The sequence below is a fragment of the Rhynchophorus ferrugineus genome, unplaced genomic scaffold, assembly GCF_030347505.1.
Source record: "Rhynchophorus ferrugineus isolate W39M unplaced genomic scaffold, kcgeb_rfMv2 rfM2, whole genome shotgun sequence".
Classification (NCBI taxonomy): domain Eukaryota; kingdom Metazoa; phylum Arthropoda; class Insecta; order Coleoptera; family Curculionidae; genus Rhynchophorus; species Rhynchophorus ferrugineus.
Genome location: NW_027472581.1, coordinates 90727253 through 90743485, shown reverse-complemented (window position 1 = coordinate 90743485; position 16233 = coordinate 90727253). Strand labels below are relative to the sequence as shown.

The 16233-nt window shown below is 32.5% G+C and overlaps 1 protein-coding gene across 3 annotated transcripts in view; it reads right to left on the bottom strand.

Moving 5' to 3' along the window:
• gogo (thrombospondin-1 like protein golden goal) overlaps positions 1–16233 on the bottom strand; it is a 233600-nt gene that overhangs the window by 133187 nt on the left and 84180 nt on the right. For all 3 annotated transcript variants that reach the window (XM_076396946.1, XM_076396947.1, XM_076396948.1), the window contains exon 3: positions 13434–13483. The gene's annotated coding sequence lies outside the window, so the exon portion shown is untranslated. The remainder of the gene's footprint in view (positions 1–13433; positions 13484–16233) is intronic.

Sequence of the window (16233 nt, the reverse complement as noted above, 5' to 3'; positions counted from 1 at the left end):
TTTTACAGCAGCAACTGTTCTGGACGATATGCGTTGCGACAAAGTACGTCATTTGAAAATAAAGTTTATATTTTTGAATGTTGGCCAACAAGTGATTAGAATCATACCTCATCCTAGAAACTAATGGCTCTGGTGGTGAGATCAATTTTGACAACATTCACTTTTCCACCGGCACCAAATAACCCAGTAGATAAAGTTCGCTCCTGGATCACAGGAATACTAGATCTGCGGAATCGCTCAATTTCATTTTGTTGTACTTACTGTTCTTGTGTTTGATGTGCACGAAGTCGTTGCAACCTCAACCAATCCGCTTCATTATTTAGGCACCACGGAATGGAATTGTGACATACCAGCACCACTGTTATCAATATCTGTGTCTCGCTGGTCATCATATACATAATATATATACATATCTGTAGAACAGTAAGTAAAAAACTATTTTATCTATATAAATATAATTTAATAAAATTATTTTAGAGAAAATTATCTGTCTGCAAAATATACATAAAAGAGTTAGGGACATGCAGCTTTTTGAGGGATGTAAAACATCTTTCATACACTCTTACAAAGCACAGGGTTTAAATGGTGTAAAGAAAACCTTGGAAGATCCAGACATTGCCTTAAAAGAACTAAATTTTTAAATTCATAAAATAAGACCAAGGAGGATAAACTATTTGAATTTGTGTATCTTGATGAAACTTAAATATTTCAAAATGGTTCATTGTGGCACTCTTGGTAAGGCAGTAACAAAAAAAGTGTGAAGACAACAAAAATTGATGGAAAAAAGTAAAAGTTACAATAGCATTCGATTAGGTTTTGTTAGTCATTATATTTATTAATAATTAATTGCAAATATATTGCTGGTCGAGAAAGATATTCCATGAAACTGTTTGGATACTATACTATATAACTCCTTCGGTTTGTATGAACTCGATAAGACATACAGAGGAAATAATTGATAAATGGTAAATTCGTGAACATGTTTTAGACAGATTAGGAACAAACAGTTTAGTGAATGAATTGGACAGTGAGTCGGAAAGTGAAAATGACTGAATGAAACTATCAGGATATGTGATAATGCTGTGTAATGCTGGAAATTCCTGAGACGGAGTGATGAGAGTGGAAACAACTAAAGGTATGTACATAATTAGATGAATATAACTGTAGAAAATTATATTGCAGGGCGTGAAAGATTTGTGTGCCCAGATATGATTATATTATTAATTCTTCTAAATTAAACATGAACATTAGGAACTGTTTTGTAGATATAGTAAATGGATTAGACAGAATTCAATGCCAAATTTTATGAAGAACGGTGTACACTGATAGTAGCAGAAGAAGTAAAATATACAGTGATACCAAGATAACTTAACAAGTAACCAAACCATCGAAGGAAACAAGAACTAAACTTAAAAATGTAAATATGCTCTCAAATGAAAGTAAAATACGTTTCTCAGATATACAATTGTTAACTAGGTGGATTAGGCCTCCAGTGGTATTAACTACATAAAAAACGCGCCTAGAAACTCTACCTCATGGGTGGTGTGGAAAAGAGTTCAATGTAATGAAAACAAATTTAACCTACAAACTATTATACCTGTATTCTTAATTGTAGTTTTAAGTCCTTCGATAATATATGTATTAGATGTACTATAATGTTAAAATAAATTAAATTTCATATCATTTTTGTTCTATTATTTTATTTAGATTAGAATTTTGTTGTATGTCAAAGCCAAACCGAACTAAAACTCGAACTAACTCTTTCGATGTCACAAATATCCATAACGCATTACTAAAAAAGCTTTGAATATATTATAGTTTTTCTACAATAAAATTATTAAATTAGATATGTATAAAACAAAATTTACTTGAATATATATAAAATATTGAAACATTTGCTTCGTACAATATTACGTAGGGCTATTCAACAGAATTCCAATTTATATTAAAATTAACAACGTTGAAAGAAGAATTGCAAATATTGCTATATCACTTCATTCTTGACGACGAAGCGATTATATGCTCTGACATGAAAGAAAAATGACCGACCTGAAACAGAGCTTAATTAAAACCCGCATTTAAATTTAAATTCTGTTTTATTTCGGTTAATTGAATTACTTATCTTTTGGCTTTTAAAAATACCACGTTCTCCATTGGTATTTTAATACAAATTATTAATTAATTTAATGGATATAAAACGTTTAAATTAAATATGAATGAATATATGTTAATCACTGTGCATAGACAAAATAATATGAACACCATATAATACGGTATATAGGGCTGCATTTTGGCAACACTGCTTCCATGTCAGTAGTGCAAAGCTAACTGTCAGGGATAGATGAAACCGATATGTTGACCGATGGGTCTTTATATTGTAACTTGTTTTTTTATTTGTTCCTTTCTTGATTTTATACAACCATGTATGTATTACTTATCGTTTTTAGACAAGTAGAGGTACCCTAGGGCAGTCCCTCTGGCGCTGTTCTTTACTTATACTATAAAAGTGACTTATCACCAATAGAATATCTTACAATAGCTACATTTTGCTGATGATACCGCGATATATGCTATTGAAAACAATATCGAAAAAGCAACAAGAAAACTGTAACATGCAATTAATAATGTAAATGAGTAAAGCAAGATATACGTAGAAGAACAAAAATAAACGGGAGTATAACCAAACTGTTCATATATCAATAAATATGGGTAATACGCAAGCGTAACAATGCTAATAACCTAATAATACTTTTAGTTAGAAAGAGCACATAAAGGAGAAAAGAAAAGAATTCGAATTAAAATTTTTATAAGATGTATTGTTTGAAAAACTATCCAAATTATCTGTACTTAATAAGTTGCCGTTGTACAAGCAAATATTAAACTTATATAATAGGAATATTCTGACAAAAATACTATTAACATAACACAAATCTTTCAGAACACAAGTATTCAGAGTATTTTCATGTGCTGATAAGTATTGTGGATGCATCTAGATACTATAATAACAGTTCACCAAGACCTTCAAAGTCCAAGTATTATAGAGTAAATTAAGAGATTCGCAACAAGGTATGAGGCAAAACTCTTGGTCAACACTAAACTTGAACGCAAACTCAAGAGAACGAAGCCATGTGATGTTCAGTAGGTGTAGTGAAGTACACTAAATGCTAAGAATACTGAAAAGTGTTACTAACTTTTATTTTATTTTATTCAATAATAAGGTAAGGTATATACTTTTGGGCAAACAGAATTTTGACAGGCAAAGACTCAAAGTTTGCTTTCAGTATAAGACAACAAAAACACAAAACTCTGATAGGTCTCTAATTGATGACACTAAACAAATATGAAAAACGGAAAAGATTGAAGATGTAATTATAATTTGTTCCAAAGTTCTTTGCTTAGTATTTTATACATATAATATTTATATTTTATACATATATACATATTTTTCCGGATCCAATTTATTTCATTCATTGGATTTCATTTAATGATTTAATTTCAGAAATTAAATTGCTTTTATCTAAATTTTATTTTTCAATTTAACGTGACGTCAGGATTGTCACGTGCCGCACCTGCGTGGCAAACTTTATCAAAGAACGAATCAATTGTTTTCACAGCGAAATATTTTATACGTGTGCTTTTAGTTCAGATTTGGATATTGGGCAAAGTAAAATTTTCGGCTGTCACCTACAGAGTTTTATCTCTATTACTCTATGGTAAAGACCAAGACCAAGTATTCCTAGATAAGTACCTAGTTTTAAGTAACTGTAAATAAAAATTTTTAGTTAGTCGGAAAATCATATTTTCATATTATTCTTATTGTGTAGCAAACGTTATTTTCAACAAGTATTATTAACTACACGAAAAGACAATAAATCTATGTTAAACGTAATACACCTGATGATATTTGACTAATTAACAAACTACTCTGTCTTGGATATACAAACCCTTTCATCATTCACTAAACGTTTACCTTTCGCTGGAGAATTATAAATCCATCTGTTTCAGTTAAAAGATAAACAATAAAAATGCGCCTTCTTATAAAAAAGCCGCTCAGAAGAACTTCAAAGCTTTGAATCCTCTCTAATATATTTTCAATCCCCTACAAGTATTAGGAAATGTCTCCGAAGTTTTTTGCTTTCTTTGTAAGGTTGAGGATATTCACTTGTGGAGTATCAATCGATATCAAGTGGTAGATTTGCAGATCTTAATATTTCGATATTTAAAATAAAGAGGACGATTCTATTCAGAAAAATCTTTTATCAGATATTTTACGGTAAAAATTAATTTAACTATATAAAAATTGGGATTTAGAGATATTTTACTTCTTATATTTAGGTATATTTTCAGTAATTTAATGCATCCTTTAAATTAATGTATTTTAAATATATGCCATTAAAATATTTAATAGATAAAAGCCTATAGGATTTAGAATATTCATATATAATCGGTAATAGGATTTAGTAAAAATAAGTATTAGATATGTACACTTCTAGAGATCCGAGACAAAGACGAGAGAAAGAGATAGAGATCTAAATTATATTTATACAAGAAATGTTCAAAACCAAATCAAATGCAAAAGTTAAGACAAACTTCGTACATTAATTAGTTATAAATATTTATAATAGTAAAATAATGTAACGTTAGAAAAAAGCAAAGAGCATCAGACACAAAATCAAACCACTGTGGTAGTTAGTCAGAAGATACTCCTTAATCCAAGATCAAAGATATTGACTATAAGAAGCTATAAGAAATTTGGACCTATTAGTGAAAATATGGAGTATCGTTAAACATCAAACTAACTGGCATTCGAACGCTGCCGAAACAAAGTTTTTCGATTAATTATCAACACTTATGTGTAACTAGCCAACGAAGAACTATACGATGAGCTAAAAATCAAATTTATTTACGAAGTTATCCAAGATTTCGTCTTAACATATGAGATATGATTAGTAAGTCATAGCAACGTGGAAGCGATAGAGCTTAGTGAACAACACTCAGGAAATAAGAAATAAAAACATACGAATTGTGTAATCTAATGAAATTGAAATTAAAAAGAAAATTAAAAATATTAGACTTATTGTTGAATAGTATTTCGAATAAGCATTATTACTAACACCCACTAAGGTTTCAATTAATGCCACCCAACCATAATTAAACTGTTAAATATTACTCAGCCTCTCAAGAAGTCCAATACTCTAATAAAAGCCTTACATTTTGAATCTCTTTGAAGACCATCAATATTTTTCCCTGCAGAATTTACCCGTTATCAAAATCATGACAAAAGTTTATAAACATGAACGCTGAGATATTTTGATTACTTATTTTGCCATTATAAATAAAAGTTAATTTCGATAAACATTCTGATACAATCTACCTGTTAGATTTCATTAAACTTGTATTTATATCATCAGGTATACTAACAAGATTTCACCTATTTTAAAGAACTTTTAAATAATTTAACAGATGTGATTGTTGAACTACAAAAAATTAAAGTACAAAATTTAAATCAACTGTAACAGGTCAATTGAAAAGTCCCCGGCGTACCATAGTAAAACACGTTTTTTTGGCAAAATTGGATTTTTTTATTCAACATAATTCCCTTCAAGGGTGATACACTGATTATAGCAACCCTTCAACTTTTCGATACTATTTTTGTAGTACGATTTGCCCTTTGATTCAAAATAGGCCTCAGTTTCGGCGATCACCTCTTTATTCGACGAGAATTTCTTCCCAGCGAGCATACTTTTGAGATCTGAGAACAGGAAATAGTCGCTGGGAGCCAGATCTGGAGAATACGGCGAATGAGAAAGCAACTCGAAGCCCAATTCATGGATTATTGCCATCGTTTTCCCTGAGTTGTGATACGGTGCATTGCCTTGGTGAAGCAGTACTTTCTTTTTCTTCAAATGCGGCCGTTTTTTGTCGATTTCGTCCTTCAAACGGTCTAATAACGCTATGTAATAGTCGCTGTTGATGGTTCTTCCTTTTTCAAGGTAGTCAATGAAAATTATTCCATGCGCATCCCAAAATACATAGGCCATAAACTTGCCAGCCGACTGTTGCGTTTTTCCACGCTTTGGAAAGGTTCATCGTGTGCAGTTCACTCGGATGACTGTCGAATGGACTTCAGAGTGTAAATGATGGAGACATGTTTGATGATGATTGATGATTCGGACGTTAATGATATGATGTACACGTTCAGTTGATATCTTTAGAGTTCTGCTATTTGATTCATTTTTAATTTATGGTCATTCAAAATCATTTTGTGGATTTTTTTAATGTTCTCGTCGGTAACAACCTCTTTTGGGCGTCCACTGCTATCACTGTCTTCGGTGCTCATTTCACCACGTCTAAACTTAGCATACCAATCCTTGATGGTTGATTTTCCTAGGGCAGTGTCCGGAAACTCGGCATCAAGCCAAGTTTTTGCTTCAACTGCATTTTTTAATTTCAAAAAGTAATATTTTATCAACACGCGAAATTCCCTTTTATCCATTTTTTTTGCAATAACAAAAGTTGCTTCACTCAAAATGCTATAATTCACAAACTAATGAACCGACAGCTCTCAAATATATACACTTATCTTTTGAGGGTTAGGGCTAACACTAAAAAACATATGGATTTAATTATAGTGGCGCCGTCGCCTATTTGTCAGACCGGGGTTTTTTTAGTTGAGCTGTTAATATACTTAGTTATCAATAAAATCTCACTAGCCAATGTTATTGGTGGAAATAAATGCGCGACTAACTAATTATAGAATTAAGTAAATCAAAATGACTCATTTCACCATACGGATTATTTCCCATTTCTACTATTTTGAAGAAAATTATTAGGTTTTATCTAAAGAAAAATGTTGTATACCAACGGATCCTAAGAGGTCACTATTACTACAAACCTCTTGACCGGCTGATTGCCAACTTCGCGAAAACAGACCTAATTTGAAGAAGAATTAAAAATATTTCTTAGCAGCAGTGACTTCGAGGAAGGAACATTGATGTTGGAGAAACCCTGAAAAAAATATAGAGTAGCCAAGGGAGATTGCATAGAGAAATAATATCACTTTTTAACTGAGAATCGTATTTGATTGTCAAGCGGAGAACCCTCGAAACCACAACCATCGTATAACAAGCAAATATTTTTTAGTTTATCTCTCTAGGTCTTCACTAACTGAACAATGGTGTAAGATATACGACGATGTACAGAAATATTGTACGGGTTTAGGATTTACGACTGCATTGTTGTCAACTTCATAATTTGTGCTCGTGTGACACTACGCCAGCAGCACCATTTTCTCGGAGTGATTTGTGCATATTGGCGAATACTTGTAAAATCGGAAGGGATTGTTTAAGCGCCAGAGATGAAAACAATTTTATTTTTATACCTCGCCGAATTCCCATATTTATTTTGTTCTTGTTCATTCCATTGCTTTTAGTTGTTCTTAGGTTAATTGTTATTGTTGAGAAATTGATGCTGCTTATAAAATGTATCGAATAATATAATAGAAAACAAAATAAATTTAAATAATGGCATTAAGTCTTGACCATATGGCGGGGGTACATCATTATCCTTGTATTTAATGGTTTCATTGGTTTTTGTTGTTTTTTAAGAGACTTTCCTTAATTTTCAATCGTTATACTGTTAAAGTACGAGTGGTGGTGGAAATTCCATTTATGGGTATTTCGATTATTGAGTTTATGAACTCAGATACTAGGAGTGCCATCTTCTCAGGAAAAGTATCGCTTGGGTTTCTTTATAAATTAATTTAGCATTTATATTTAGCTATATATTTGATATAGCAAAACGCAGTGTCTTGAAAGATAGACCATCGTGCTCCACTTTTTCAAAGGCTCTGGTGAGGTTTAAGGATACCGAGCACGGTTACTAATGCTCATTTATCATATTTCCCAATCATCCAAGTCAAATTCCAAAAATTGGAAAGAAAGAATTGCTTACAATTTACCTAACTTTCCTCAAGATTATTAAGTTTCCACGGTTTGAATAATATTTGTTTTTTTTGTTATATTATCATAACATCAAATATAATGTTAGGAATAAGGTTAGAGTTTTCTCCATATTTTTCTTGAAAGCATTTTGCCCGTGGGCTAAACCTGAAACTACACTACATTATACTACTCACCATAAATGATAACTTCCAACGTCGCCAATCACCATGTAATTTAATGCTGTCGCAGATTTTTAAAGCACTAATAATTGCTTCAGTACTGACGCGAATTATTTAGTTTATAGCTGTTGAGCTTCTGTTCGATTTGTAGTAGATAATAAGTCTCCTTTTAACCAACTAGAGTTTATATGGACTGTTTAATATGAGCTCTGAACCACGGTCCTCGGCATTAAGCCTACCGACTGGCGAGTAACCAACTTAAAAATCAGTATTCGAACCAGCGTCTATCGGAATAGCAGGAGGACGTCCTTCGGACTCTATAATAAACAAACTGAACGAAAGTATGACATAATTCAATACATTTAAAATAATTACATAAATGTATCTCCTCTATCATCTCATTTACTTCTACCGAATTACTCATTTATTCCCAAAAAGTACGTATTAGCGCGTGCAAACCTTCCCACAGTAAAAGGGAAATTACACTAATTACTGGATCATTAAAAAGACAAAAACCATCTACCGTTTTAGTTAAACGTAGCCATGCACGAAGCATATTAATTATCTCGGTCCGGGTTTACTTCGTCGTCGAAACGAGATTTGCTGCGAAAACTGTTCAAAAACGGTTAATCGACGACCGCAGAGATAAGGACTCTATTGTCTCTGAAGTTTACGTCGGGATATTTTAGTTAAGGACCTAGATATAATATATACGGTCAGTAAGAGGTTTAAAACTCAGTTAATTTAATTTTAAAAAAGTCCGGAGCTGAACTACAAACAAGTTTAACTATAAAGTCAAATGTGGTTTAAATAAGTGTATAAGTACTCATAAATATCTATTCTTTTGTGCCAAACAAAAAATCTATTCTGTGAAATTTTGCGTCACAATTTTGATATGAAAAAATATTTAAAAACATTCTAGCCCAGGGTAAGCAAAATCTAAAATTATTACACATTTTATTATTACCATGACGTTTGGACCCAACTGGACCTTTTTTATTGTCTCTTCTTTCGAATTTAGATATGAAATGAATATTTTAGCATGGACTAATTTATACAATGGTCACTCATGGCAACATGATAATAAATATAGTGTTAAAACAACAAGAATTGATGGAAAAAGGTAAAGGTTGGTATAACATTTGACTAAATTTTATTAGTCATGAAATTTATTAATAATTCACTGCATATATATTGTTCTCCCTGATGGAAAAAGCAATGGTTAATAACCCCTTTGGTTTTGATGAACTCGGCACATTGAAGAAGAAATTGACATATGATAGAACCGTGAACACATGTTAGATAGAATGGAAATTAACAGCTTAGTTATTCACTGGAATGAAACTTTCTGAATGTGGGATTATGATTCAATGCTGACTATTTACAAGACAGGGGATGAAAAAGTGGAAAAAGCTATAACTGTAGGAAATATTCTGGTAGAGTGTGAAAGATTTGTGTGCACAGATATGTGTGTAATTGTTCAGAATATGAGAATGAACATGAGAAATTGGTTAAAATGTGTGTGAAAGGAAATAATACCAACAATACGGCTAATTATTAGGTATAATGGAGCGATTAAATCTAGTTTTATCAAGAATGATGTATACAAGTAGTAACAAAATAAACTAAGGAGAAATACGATGATATTCAAAATTTATTTACAAGGAAACACTGTACCGAAAGACACAAGAACTAAGTGTAAAGGTTAAATATGACTTCTAATAATAGTAAAATATATTATTAGGATAAATTTGTATGACAACAATGCGTGAGAGTGCACTATTAAAAACTCATTTTCACATATTATTTTATTTTTATTTGATTAATACTCTTTATACAGTTGTCGTGACACTAAGTTACCTTCAATTATTTAGTTATTTGTGCACGGTATATAAAAATATTTAAAAAAGTTATAACTACACTGGCCACCCCAAATTTATTCCAGTTATTTGAATAACTTTAAAACAGAACAATCTTATGATGCCTGTTTTATCTACACTACCATAAGGAACACATAAGTAATTTAACAAACCAATAATTTATTCATTAATCCTATATTCCTTATGTTTTGCCATATAACATTTTTAAAAACCTCGAAGACTTAAAGAACGAAATAATGGTAATCAAAGAATGTAAATTATATAAGTTAATATTAAAATATTCACAAAAAGTAAACATAATGTAATTTCGGGACATAGCTCGGAGTGAGCTCAAACCTTTACCTTTAACAGGGAGAGAATATTAAGTCAAAAACAATTTAAATAACGCCAAAGTTCGTTTACCGATCAAGTCGTTTCGAAATTAATTTCGCTTTAGATCAAAAACAATTAAAATTCGGAAATATAAGTTTTAACGTTGTAATCAATCAAATTATATTATTGTTTTACGGTCCGTGTCAGATTCTTCGGTACTAAACGATGAACAATTTAATGAGGTGCAGGAAAACTGAATGTTGGGTTTACAGCGCCTATAAAAAAGAAAAGCAGGATATGTTTTGGACATCTGGATGTCTCTATGATGTCAAAAAATCGATTAGTTTTCGATATACAAAATGTGATGTTTGTAATTTATGGAAATGTATATATTTTTTATTTTAGATGTATACTACTGAGATACGTACTAAGTAACAGGTCAATTGAAAAGTCCCCTCTCTGGCATATAGATGGCGCTACTTGATTTAAATCCATATATATTTTAGTTAGCCCTAACCCTCAAAAGATGCGTGTATAAATTTGACAGCTATCGGATAATTAGTTTATGAATTATAGCATTTTGAGTAAAGCAACTTTTGTTATTGTGAAAAAAATTGATAAAAAGAAATTTCGCATGTTCATAAAATAGTGCTTTTTGAAGGGAAAAATACAGTCGAATCAAAAACTTGGCTTGATGCCGAGTTTCTGGACACAGCCGCAGGAAAATTAACCATCAAGTATTGGTATGCTAAGTTTATACGTGGTGAAATGAGCACCGAAGATGGTGAACGCAGTGGACGCCCAAAATAGGTTGTTACCGACAAAAACCTTTAAAAAATCCACAAAATGATTTTGAATGATCGTAAATTGAAATTGAATGAAATAGCAGACACTCTAAAGATATCAACTGAACGTGTATATCATATCATTCACGAATATTTGTGTATGAGAAAGCTCTGCGCAAAGTGGGTACCGCACGAACTCACTTTTGACCAAAAACAACGACGGGTTAATGATTCGGAGAAGATTTTGAAGATGATCAAACGTAATAAACTCGAGATTTGCGTCGATATGTGACAATGGCTGCATCATTTCACGCTGAAATCCAATCGACAGTCATCCGAGTGCACGATGAACACGCTCCAAAGCGTTGGAATACGTAACAGTCGGCTGTCAAGCTTATGGCGTCTGTATTTTGGAATGCACATGGAATAATTTTCATTGACAACCTTGGAAAAGGAAGGACCATCAACAGCGATTATTACATAGTATTATTGGACCGTTTGCTTCACCAAGACAATGCACCATGTCACAAGTCAGTCAAACGATGGCAAAAATCTATGAATTTGGCTTCCAATTGCTTCTTCATCCACCGTATGCTCCAGATCTGGCCCCCAGGGTCTATTTCCTGTTTTTAGATCTCAAAAGAATGCTCGCTGGGAAGAAATTTTCGTCGAATGAAGAGGTGATCGCCGAAACTGAGGCCTATTTTGAAGCAAAGGACAAATCGTACTACAAAAATGTTAGCCAAAAGTTGGAGGATTGCTATAGTCAGTGTCACCCTTGAAGGGAATTATGTTGAAAAAAACTAATTTTGCCAAAAATAGTGTTTTACTACGGTAGGCCGGGGACTTTTCAATTGATCTCTTATTAGGTGTTTACATGTATTTTGCCATTGATCGATGTACACAATTGTAAAACAACTTAACTATCAAATTGGATGACTGATATTTTTCAGCATAAAATAAACTTTTCTATATAGCATTTCTGACTTATTCAATATGTACCGATACTAAATATGGAACAATTGAGTTTTAATAAACTAGATACGAGAACTCTTTCAGGAAGTTGGTACTTACAGATTTAAACAACCCTATATATATTATACTTTATAATATATTGTTATGATTATACTGTTATCATTATAATAACTTCTTAAATCCAGAAATATGACTAAAAATATGAACATTTTATCCTGAAAACTATAATATATTATACTATAAGGGTTTAACAAATATATTTAAAGCTGATTTCGTTGGTGCAGTAAGTTAAGGTAACAAGACGGTTCTCCTATTGTTGCCATAGTCGCGGGTTCGAATTATGCTGGGGTATGAATATATACATTATGTTTGTGACTGTAATTGTAAATATCTTTATAGGCAACAGTGGAAAATCCGACAAGGAATAACCATCCTTGTCAGGGCAGTAACCAGGCTGGGTAAGACCGGATATCTTCTGGGATGGTTTCTAAGTCGATCACTGGCCAGTCGGTACACTTAATGCTGAGAACCGGGATTCTGAGCCCACGTTAAATATTTAAAACAAAATTATATTCAAAAATTTTTTTGCAAAATTACTGTGATATTATTTACATAGCATATTCTAGAAAAAAAGCAGATAGCTTGGTGACATATATACATTATAAAAAACACAATCTTAACGGCGTTACTAAGTGTTCCATGGCATGATGAAGCCTTAACTCTATAAACCTTATCTCACCTAGTCTCTGCAGAGTTAACCATAACATTTGAACATTATTGAAATGTTATGGTTGAAATAATTGATTTTGCTGTACAAATCTTCTTGTAGAGTAGCCACATTTACCTTCATATTTTCGCGTTGTATCATTCGAACAAATATTGGGTTTATATTCTAGCCTATGTTTTCACATATAGCGCACATCTGTTATTAACAAGGTGAAAAATAAGTTAAATTTTCGTTAGCTAAAAAACGGTATATGTTTATATATATATATATATATACAAAAGCCCTACGTATAAATCCTATACATACTAGGTAAAATTAACACTGAGTCATATATTACACCGGCCTAATCGGGATAATTTGGGATTTTTTACATTCCATATTTTTTAAATAGTGGCTCCTTTGAGGCTCTTACTATAGCAATTCAAACAAGTAATATGTTTAAAGTAGTGACATCTGGATATTAGACATCGCGAGAAAATTATCTAAAATTTGTCTATAAAGTTAAATTTCTATTTTCTCTATGTGTATAAGTTGGTAGCAATACCAATAATAATTCTCCTAAAGTTAATATTATTTCACTAAATATAAATAGAATTCGCATTAGATCCATCAGGATGAAAATAAATACTCACCAACAATCTACCGCACAAATGCTCTTCGTGATTATCTTTCAATCAGATCTCTGAAAGTAAAACAAAATATTTATATTATATTAATCATAAGAACAAATAAATATCAAAAATATAAAATTCCGGCTTGGTTGGCGCAGTGGTATAGGCGAGAGCACGGTCCAGCTACTGTTACGATAGTCGCGGGTTCGAATCCTGCTGGGGCATGGTCATAAATGTATGTTTGTGATTGTTTAATATTTGTGATTGTCCTAGGCAAGAGTGAAAAATCCGACAAGGAAAATGATCCCAGTCACGCCAGTAACCAGGCTGGGTAAGACCGGGTGTATTCTGAGATTATTTCTAAAGTTGGTCACTCGCCAGTCGGTAGGCTTAATGCCTTTTGAATGAATCACTTAATAATGCCTTTTAAATATTATATATCATCTTGTATGTATATTATAACAGTTGATATTAAAAAAGGGCCTAACCCACTTAATCAATAAAACAATAATATTGTAATAAGCAAAATATCATATATAAATTTATTATATATAATATATATTATATAAATTTATTTCGTATTTACGAAAGGTATAATCAAATTTCTAGTGCTATTAAACAGAATTTATTTAATTCCAGTTGATAAACATATTAATTTCATATCCAGTAAAATATTTCATGTAGTGGTGTGGCATTATTAAAATTTGAAATGCGTTGTGGTTCGACAACTTTGTTCTGAAAATATTATGCATATTGTATGGTGAGTTCGGTCTATGTTTAATATTAAATTTAAATTTCTTTGTTATATTTATTAAATAACAGCGTGGTCTAATTATAGTTTTATTTATGGATATCATATTTTAATTATACTAGTTCTATAAATAAATTAAAATAGAATTTAATGTAGAAATGGTATAGGAAAGAGTGTTGGATATTGGGTACAGATTGAGGCTACACATTTTTTTCTAATTTGATGAACAACCGCCAATTCTTTAATTGAGGCAAATGTTCTTTCCATGGAAGGGTTTTTAAGGTCTATAAAACCAGTAGTTTGTAGGAATGTTCGTCTGGTCGGTCGGTCGGAATGTGTGGCTGTCGATGCGATTATTTGTCCGAACACTCGCTACGATTTTGTGGAAGGAATTTGCACGAGACCTGAAAACACTGGCTGAATAAAAACTGGTTTATTTTGTTATTATTAATTAATGAACAGGATATTAGGTTAGGTAAAAGAAGTACGGCAGCGCTGTGGAAGTGGTACTGTTACAAAAGGGTAAAGAAAAGAAAAGAGAGCGAAAAATCATCGTGGTGGTTATCAATCCACGAGCGTTGCCAACCTTTGAACTTACTCTAGGTGAATTCGTGGTGAGCTAAAGGGCCCTATCGCTCGCTACAAGTTAATCAGTTCTTGATAGGTTGTAGTAAGGTTGCGCAGAAAATATAAAGCTCTCTAATGGAGGTTCAGGTGGTGAAGCAAAAGCAATAGAAGAACTCAAACTAAATGCGGTAATACTATTTCCACAAAAACGGTATGATAGGATCTCTATGAAGCTAACCTCCATGGAAGGGCTGAAATTGCAAGACACTTATAATGGAAGCCAACGCTAAACTGCGAAAGAAGTAGTAAAACGATGACGAAACCTGGATGCTTGAAGAACGTCATAATGTCTAATGAATCATTATTTGTATTGCTTGATATAAACGACCAGGTTTATATATGGAGAACACCAAAAGAAGCCTACGATCCTAACTGTTTGCTTCCTACAGTCAAGCCTGGGGTAAATTCCATTATGAATTGGTCATCAATATCGTAAAAATCAATTAGTTCTTTCATTGACATCTCAAGATTACTGGGTATTAATATCTTGACGTCCTCGAATTGTTTACTATGACTAGCATATTGTTGCCAAAAGCAGGTTCAGACTTTTCCTTCTGAGGAGCATCATACAGTCATCAAACATCTTTCCTGGACAGCACAATAGGTAGACCTCAACATAATTGAAGTGCTATGAGGAGTTTTAGAGCAGAGATTGAGGTGTAGATTTCTATATCCAGCAAATTGAAACAGTTCATGGTAGATGTTCTGGTACAAGAATGGGACAACATTCTATGAATCTATTCAATGAGGTATTGTTTTAAAATCAAATGCTAGCTTCACACCTTATTATTAACCAAACAAACTTTAATCTCCAATATTTTATTATATTATAAATCTTTCACGAATTGAATCGAAAACAACGACGAGTTGATGATTCGGAGCAGTGTTTGAAGATGATCAGGCATAATAAACCCGTGTTTTTGTGTCGATATGTGACAATGGATGAAATATGGCTCCATTATATCTCTTGGAAGTCCAATATCCAAAGCGTGGGAAAACGCAACAGTCGGCTGGCAATGTTATGGCGTCTGTATTTTGGAATGCACATGGAATTTTCATTGACTACCTTATAAAAGAAAGGACCATCAACAGCGACTATTACATAGCGTTATTGGACCATTTTAAGGACGAAATCGCCGAGAAACAGCCGCATTTGAAGAAAAAGTTAGTGCTGCTACACCAAAGTAATGCACCGTGCAACAAGTCAGTGAAAACGATGACAAACATCCATGAATTGGGCTTCGAATTGCTTCATCATCCACCGTATCCTCCAGATCTGGCACCTAGCGACTATTTCCCATTTTCAGATCTCAAAAGAATGCTCGCCGGGAAGAAAAGAGATGAATGAAGAGGTGATCGCCGAAACTGAGGCCTATTTTGATGCAAAGAAGAAATCCTACTACAAAAATGATATGAAAAAGTCGAAGGGTCGCTATAGTCAGT